The sequence below is a fragment of the Halichoerus grypus genome, chromosome 2, assembly GCF_964656455.1.
Source record: "Halichoerus grypus chromosome 2, mHalGry1.hap1.1, whole genome shotgun sequence".
Lineage (NCBI taxonomy): Eukaryota > Metazoa > Chordata > Mammalia > Carnivora > Phocidae > Halichoerus > Halichoerus grypus.
Window position 1 is genome coordinate 12,975,814 of NC_135713.1, and position 8,963 is coordinate 12,984,776.

Consider the following 8,963-nt stretch of genomic DNA (forward strand, 5'->3'; position numbering starts at 1 on the left):
GTAATGCATTTCTAACTGGTTGTCATTTAACATATCTGAGACTAAATTTACACAAGGTAAGTATTTCTGAGTAAAGTGTATTATTTGACTCAATTTTTAATCTTTTTCACTTTGTTTTTATTTTCTTCCTGTAATAAATTCGAGGCTATAATTGCAATACTTGCTTAGGTGTATTTGCTTGGCACCAGTTATTCTGTATAAACACATAGGAGAGCGTTCAAAGGAGTCTCTGTGGCAGGTGATGACAGCTTACTACAGGAGCTACGCACACTTTTCCTGCACTGTGGAATGGTGACTTCCACACCAACATAATGAGTTGTCTCAGATAATACATTCGACCTCTGTGGACTTCACATTTCTCTTTGAAAATGAAGGAGCTTGGATGATTTCTTTTCTAAAGGCCCATTTAGCACTGGTATGTCATGGCCTACTAATTGGGTAGCTCATTCGTCTTCTTTCATCTTCCATTTTTCCATTACAGATGAAAGAATGGACACTGAAGTAAGCACATCTTGGCTGGCTCCTTCTCTCCCAGGCCTCGTGCCCGCGTGTTATCGTCTATGTGTCCAGAGCCACTCCCCCACTGTCCTTCTGCCTGAGCTGCCTGGATCTGCTTCATCCTTGCCAGCTCTGCAGGGCCCACCGGTTCCTCCATTTGCACCCTTCCATGCCCATCAAGTGAAAACTGATTATGAGTTTCCCTTCCTGCATCCTCTTCCGAAAAGTCCCTGTACTTGGTGAAGTCACGCTAAGGTCAAATATCATTGTAAGGGCAACAGGTTGGGGTGATGAATCCTGATTGTCAAACTCTGAAGCTCATGCTGTTAGGCTCTACACGATGAGATCACCATCCTGATGAGTTCTCAGATTCTTCTCCCACTTTTCTCTTTTCCAGCCTCTACTGAGTCTTCACCATCCTGATGAGTTCTCAGATTCTTCTCCCACTTTTCTCTCTCCAGCCTCTAATCTGCTTTCTGTTGTATTCCTTTGAAAACTCAGCCCAGAAGCAATCCATATCTAGCTATTTGACACTTGGAGTGGATAATTTTTAGTTCCACTTTCCTCCATAAATCACAATCATTTTCAGTACTTTTAGTAACACTCATAAAGTTGAATTAATAGTAACAGTGGCCACAAAAAGAAACAGAGACAGTAAAAATTTTCTTATGAAGCTTTGCATATAAAATCATGCCAAAAAATTTAAAAGATTAAAAGATAAAATAAATATTGCAGTACAAAATAAGAAAAAAGGTCCCTGTATTGGGTTGAACTGTGGTTCCCCCAAAGATATGTCCAAGTCCTAACCCCTGGTACCAGGGTCTTTGAAGATGTAATTAAGTAGAGGATCTCAAGATTAACTGGGTGATCTGTATATCCAATGATAAGAGCCCTTATAAGAGGAGGAGAAAGGGGTACCTGGGTGGCTCAGTTGGTTAAGCATCTGCCTTCGGCTCAGGTCATGATCTCAAGGGTCCTAGGATTGAGCCCCGCATCAGGCTCTCTGCTCAGTGGGGAGTCTGCTTCTCTCTCTCCTCCTCGCCCCCTCTCCGTGGCTCATGTGCACATGAGCACACTCTCTCTCTCTCTCAAATAAATAAATAAAATATTTAAAAAGAATAAAAAGAAGCTCTCTCCCTGGGTGACGAGCAGCAGGATAACATGGAGTCCGGCAAGATGGCGCCTCCCAAGAACGCTCCGAGAGATGCCTTGGTGATGGCAAAAATCCTGAAGGATATGGGAATTACGGAGTATGAACCAAGGGTTATAAATCAAATGTTGGAATTTGCTTTCCAATGTGAGACTATAATTCTGGATGATGCAAAAATTTATTCAAGCCATGCTAAGAAACCTAATGTTGGTGCAGATGATGTGAGACTGGCAATCCAGTGTCGCGCTGATCAATCTTTTACTTCTCCTCCTCTGAGAGATTTTTTTACTGGATATTGCAAGGCAGAAAAATCAAACCCCTTTACCACTGATTAAGCCACATGCAGGACCCAGACTGCCACCTGAAAGATACTGCTTAACAGCTCCAAACTATAGGCTGAAGTCCTTAATTAAAAAGGGACCTAACCAAGGAAGAGTAGTACCACAGTTAAGTGTTGGTGCTGTTGGTAGCGACCTTCCACTCCTACTGCAGCAACCCGGCAAACGTCTGTCCCAAATAAAGTTGTACTTCCAGTGTCGGTGACAAGCCAAAGATTTACGGTGCAGATTCCACCTTCTCAGTCCACACCTGTCAAATCAGTTCCTGCAACAACTGCAGTTCAAAATATTCTGATTAATCCTTCAATAATTGGACCAAAAACTATTCTTATTACCACCAACATGGTTTCATCACAGAACATGGCCAATGAATCGAACCCATTGAAGAGAAAACACGAAGATGATGATAATGATACTATGTAAGGAATACAATCAAGATGTATTTCAAACGTGTAGTTGGTTTGGAGCCCATTATACTGAACTAGAATATTCTCTATCTTCTCAAGTTTTATCTTAGAAAACTTAAATGTAGCTGCAGTATTTTTCACATTAGCTTAAATTGTTAATTTCTTTTTTTCTTAAAACAGGTATCTTAGGTAAGCATACCAATGTTTTTTCATTAGGCTTCAGGTAAAACAGTATTTGTTTCTGAATATTTTGATTAATGTTGAATTCTACCATGACAATTTTATATTTGGAAACAGTTTTCTGCCATGTATCACTGACAGCAGCACTTAAGTTTCAGTTTCTACAGCCTGATCAGTGGACTAATCTTTAATAGCATAATTTCTAATCTACATTTAAATACTACTTTCTTTTATAAGGTAAAATAGTCACAATTTTTGTTTTCACCAACTTTTTTGACCAAATCTCTAACTTTAGGAAGTATTTTTTGGAAAGGATGGATTTAAAGGGATTCTAAATTCATTTGGAGTGTATTTGTTTCTTGGTGTTCCCTAACCTCCCATGTCCTCAACCCCATTTCTAGATCCCATTCATTTTCTGTACTACCTCTTCCCCATAGGCTTAAGTTTCTCCCAATACTCTTAGAAGGCCAAAACTCGAGTTTAAAAACATGTAATTCCTGATAATAGAGTGTCATTTTCCTGCTTTTAAAACCTGCTTTACATGCCTGAAAGTTTGCTTTGCTGTTTTTCTCTCCATACCAGAGCACTTGAGTTTTATCCATTGCCTTTCATGCTGAGCTTTACTCTGCTTTTAACATGTAGTTTGAGGTCAGTTACGGTTTATCTTGTATTTCAAGTCCATAGCGCCACAATATTTCACATTTCTACATTTAACAAAGATGCTGTAGCTTAAGATCTGCCTTGATAAGTATATTTACACTGGACCTAGGCAAAAACCACTGAAGAGCAAGTGTTTTTTTCCTTTCTACCACATACATATATGCTATGATCACTACTGCTTGAACCCTGCTGGATATCATATATGAGATGGGATCAGACTTGAAAATTCTGTAATGGTTTTCCTTCCTCTAGAAGGCCAACAACAAAAACAAGTTGGTATAATGTGACCTGCACGTATGTGTACTGTGCATAGGTTTCCCAGTAATGTTACTAAACACTTTCCCGTTTTCCATTTATACACGTTTAAACATCTTGGTGGGAAAGATTGCAAAGCTTTCAAAAATATAAATAGCCTTGTTGTTTTTAAGTAAGTTTGACATATTTAATATAGGAATTTTGCAGAATTTTCTAAAATAAATTTTCATATCATAATTTAGAACTTAGAGCCAAGGATCCTCAAAACTTATTACACAAGAAACTTTCATGTTAGGATGGTGCTTGATACACCGAAGAGAAAGAGTCCAGTGACAGAGAAGACATGTCTCATCACAGTTTGAGTGTTTTTGAATATTAGGAAAAAGGTAGTATCAAACTTATAAAAACAGATCTGATCATCATAGGAGAAAAATGTTCATTAGATAGCATAGGATATCATTACTTGAACGTTCTCAGGGAAGCAGCATGTCAAAAAGCCTAGGTTCTAGTCCTGGCTCCATCATTTACCAACTATGTGACCTTACTTCACCTCCGAGCCTAGTTCTCAGTAATAGGAAAATAACACCAACCCTGCCTACCTCACAGGGACGTTGTGAGGGTTTAATTGGCATATGTGAAAATTCCTTCAAAATTGTAAAATGGTTTATAACTCTAAGAAATTGTTAATGTATCTGTTCCAAGATTATTAATAAAAAATTGAACTAAAAAAAAAAAGAATAAAAAGAGGAGAAGAAAAACACAGACACAGGGGAGAAACCTTCTGAGAAGGCAGAGGCAGAGATGGGAGAGTGCCCACAGCCACAAGAGTCTGGGAGAGACGCATCAAACAGATTCTGCCTCAGAGCCTCCAAAAAGAACCAAGCCTGCCAACACCTTAATTTCAGTTTTCTGGCCCCCAGAACTATGAGAAAATAAATTGCTGTTGTTTGAGCCCCCCAGTTTATGGTAGGAAAGTAATATAGTAATGGATTAGTAAATTTTATTACAGAAAATATATATATATTTAAAAAGACCAGAAGATTGATGCATAAATATTAATTTATTACAGTAATGGATAATAGTGTAATAGCTTCTGTTTTCAAGTCTTTGCAAATTTGCCAATGATTTCATCAACATCGATCTTCATATATTCATGTTCAATACACGACATAATGAGATTTGTCCACCCAGTCTCAATCACAGTGGATTGAATCACACTTTTTATTTATTTTATTTTAGACTAGTTTCTTTCACATTAAGCCACAGATCTACAGGTAGTTAGAAAAAGTCTTAAACACAAGAATAAGTTTGGTCAAGAATCATAAAAATCCTATTTCAGAATAAATTCTAGAAACCACAATATCATCCATGTCTTTGCTTTCCTTTCTAGCAGCTTTTCAATTTTTCTGTCAAAAAAACTTACACACAAATAAAAACTCCAAGTGGCCCCATTAGGGAGGCAGAGTGCTCTCACTGTTTACTTTGAATCTGCTCTTTAAACACAGGAATATCTAGTATCGAGGTGTGGAAGACATAAACCCAGAGCTCAAGCAATTCCAAAGCTCTACTATGAAAGGAGTGTGAGTAGCAGAGTCTGTCTGAGATGCAGGCTGTGTAACTGTGAATTCTCCAACTTAACTGCTGTGTAGAAAACATTTTTCATTAAAAGATACAGAATTTAAGTGTGCTAATTGGAAGCTTAATATGTATTATTAAAATTCAACAATAATTGCAGCAAATGCTTAGATCTTACACCAACCCCACATTGGGGGGAAGGACTAATTGATGGTCACTGACATGGTTTGAAATTGGTGAGCCATGGTGATAACAACGAGCAGTCCAACTGTTAGTTGAACTCTATTATTATTTACAAGTTCTCTGTAAAGAATGCACTCCCTGATTGCCTGTACCCATGAGGGACCTCTCCTTCTGTACTTCACTGTCATGAAGGACAAGAGAAAGAAGAGGGAACTTGTGTTCATTTCCTAGGGCTGCCATAACAAAGGATCACCAATTGGGTGGCTTATAACAATAAAAATGTACTCTCTCTCAGTTCTGAGACTCTGGGTCGATCCCCCTGTTCTATAACAAGCTTCTACCATCCTCGTCATTCCTTGACTTGCAACTGCATGACTCCAGTCTCTGCCTCTGTCCTCACATGTCCCACTGGGTATCTGTGCCTGGCCCAAATTTCCCTCTACTCAAAGGGACACCAGTCATACTGGACTAAAGACCCACCCTATGCCTTCATCCTAACTCAATTACATCTACAAAGATCCTATTTCCAACAGGGTTGCATCCATAGGTACCAGAGGTTAGGACTTCAACATATTTCTTTAGGGGACACAATTCAACCCATCACAGAAGATTACAATTTCTCAGTGCTTATTTACTGTACAACATCTTGAATATTTTTAGGGAAAGACCACTTGGGGTGGCTCCTCATTGACCCTACAGATGGCTCATTCGAGATGGTAACAGTTGGTAACAATAATTCCTTTAGTGGCAACCTACTCAAGGGGTTTTTATATATGTATGTAAAAACCTTGAATTATTGATTTCTTCAAGCCATCTGCAAAAGTCAGAGAGTTTTGTCTCATTTATTAACATATTTGCTTTTCTCTGGAGGTTTTTCTTTTTTTTTTCTTATCTTAATAGAAGTATTTCTAAAGTGCTTCAACCAGTCTGCCTTATAGCAGTCTTCTGTTTTTTTGCCACATATATTTACCCTCTTCCCTCTAAATTTTAATTTTAGATAATTTCTAGTCTTTTTAAATTACCAATAATGTCTTTGTTCTTTTTTTTTTTTTTTTTTTTTACTTAATAAGACTTCCCCATATATCTTTAACTTCTCCATGAAGCCTTAGGTGATTAAATACTTTTCTTCCTATCCACCTTTTCAAAAGGTTGGGAAGCCATTTAGCCTAAATTATGAGATCCTGCAAAACTTTACCCTTCCTCCATATATAAAACATTTTGTTCTTTTATACTTTGCTTCCCGGAATTTCTTTAAAAATCTGAACATCCATATCTCTTTTCCCTCTTTTCTTAACATAGAAAGATTCTCTATACTGTGGTGAGTTCAGTATTGTATAGATATTTATGTCCATCAATTTTTCTTACTATTTCATCATTTTAGTCCCTACTTCCACAGCACTAAGAACTAGAGGGTCCACTAAGCCAGGGAGGAGGCAATCCCTTCCCAGTATGGCTGTGTGCCAAAAGACCTTTGACTTCATCATGTAATAAAAGTAATATTAATGTCATTTTATGTATGTGTAATTTATACCCTGACTACTGCTTAAAATATTTTGGGGGAGTTTATAGAGAAATTATATACTTAATAATCGTATTAATATTGAGACAAAAAAAAAAAAGAACTTTTTTAAGGTAGAGAAGTTTATCATGTGAAGCCCTACCTGAATGAATAACTTTGGACATTCACTTAATTTTAGAGAAGATGAAATGTTTCTCATGCTTGTATTATGTTTCAATGTCACCCCCAAATTGAGATGAACATATAAAGCTAATTGATTGAAGACATTTCTGGCAGGAACAATTGGATATAGCCCAGGGGTGAAGGTTTTTCGTGACCTAACATGGTACAGGGTCTGAGAAGAGGAAAACAGGAGTCTGGGTATCCACTGCGTAGACTCCTGGTGAACTGAGGGCCCTCAAGAGTAAAGACCAGGGTCAGGCAGGAAACAGGATTCACCTTAGATGATTCAAATATGGAGGTTTTAAAGGAGAGACTCTTCACAGAGTTAGGGGAAGGATTAAGGGAACAAACAACAGACAGTGGGGCCCAAAAGAGCAGCAACGGTTGGAAGTTTTTCAATCCTAAAACTGGAAGGGCAAGGATAGGAACTGGTGTTGAAGAAGCCCAGTGAGAGCTGGAGCTTTGGAAGAGAGACCAGGGCTGTGGTCATCGAAGGAATGGGCTCCCGAGAGAGACAGACTAATGAGGAATCGAGTCAGAAATACTCTGACCTCTCTCTCCTCCCACCGTCTGAATCTCTGCTAGCCCTTCTGTGGCTAGACTCAACTGGAAGGGTGAAGGAGCTCTAGGATTCCAGGATTCCATCCACAGTACCAGCCAGCCAGGGCAAAGAGCAGGACAAATAAGACTAGAGAGTAAATTTGAGGAGCCTGGGGAATGGAGTCCAGCCAGCACAACAGCACACTGAATGAGTTCGTTGGCAGAGACTAATTAGGCCCTAACTGGCTTCATTTTATTGGCTGTGTCAAGGCACCATTTGTATAATTTGTGTACAGGGATCATTTGGAACCCTTCACATCTGCAACTGAAGCCAAATAAAGTGGCATAATTTTGAGCCCCTCAAGTTTAACTTCAAACTGTGAAATTCACACAGCATTTGAGATTATTAAAAAACAGAAAATACACATGAGGACTTGACCCACATGGGAATCACTTTCAAAGTCACCGAGCCAGGCCAGAGGTGTGCATGTTCTCAACTCAACCATCGTTGTCAGTAATGGTTTCATCTGATCTAAATGTACCTTCTGATTATGCATTCCATAACTGAAAACCACATGAACATTCCCAGGCAATATTCAAAGTGTGCTGTCTCCTTTTACCTCACCAGACTCTCACAAAAGTGGTGGGAGGCCAGTATAACAAGAAAGCAGAGAACTATAAACCTCTGATACAAGGCAGACCCTTCCAATGTGTGACTTCATGCACTGTGCCCAAATCCCTGAGAGGACGTAAACTGCTTAAGGTTGCACAGTCAGTAATAGACAAAACCAAAATTAGAATGCAAGTCAGCCTACTCTCAAGTTCTTTCCATTACACCACCCCTCCTAAACATGAGTACATAGACAGAGATGCCATCCATCATATCAAAACTGACAAAGGAAGAGATAGAGCCCAGAGCAGAAGGCTTGCCCAGTGCAGTCTGTCATATACAGCATCCACACAAAACAACCACCACAAAAGGCTGGATGCGGCAAGAGCGGAGCCAGCCTAGAAGAAAAGCCAGGAGGGGCCACTTCCTCCATCATTACTGACCGTATTGGCTTTGGGTACCACATACACTGTGGCCACTGGGGTTATCTGTGACCTCAGACATGGTGTGTCCCAGGGTCTCTCTTTTGGAGAAAGCCATCTAGTTCACTCTGCTATGGTCCCAATGCAGTTCAAACAGGATGTAGGGAAATTTATGCTGCTGCGGTAAACTGTGAAGAAAATTGTGGTAATGACAATGCTGTGATGTGTTACATGAAAAAAAGAAACAAACAAAAAATAACGGGATTTTCCATGACAATGAAAAGTTAACAAGAGGATATGCAAAACTAGGACGAAAAACAGAGTTAATATGAAGACCTAAAAGCCAATAAAAACCAGAGAAGAGTGTGCACCCTAGTGTAAATATCATGCCCTTTAATACAACTACCAACTTCAAAATTGATTGTTATGGAAAGGCCAGTGTGGTGAACGACCATATTTTGTGC

At 39.1% G+C, this 8,963-nt stretch overlaps 1 pseudogene; it reads left to right on the forward strand.

Annotated features, from left to right (window-relative positions):
* The first annotated feature begins 1,649 nt into the window (after positions 1-1,649).
* Positions 1,650-2,483, forward strand: LOC118544343 (transcription initiation factor TFIID subunit 9B pseudogene; annotated as a pseudogene).
* Positions 2,484-8,963: the final 6,480 nt, after the last annotated feature.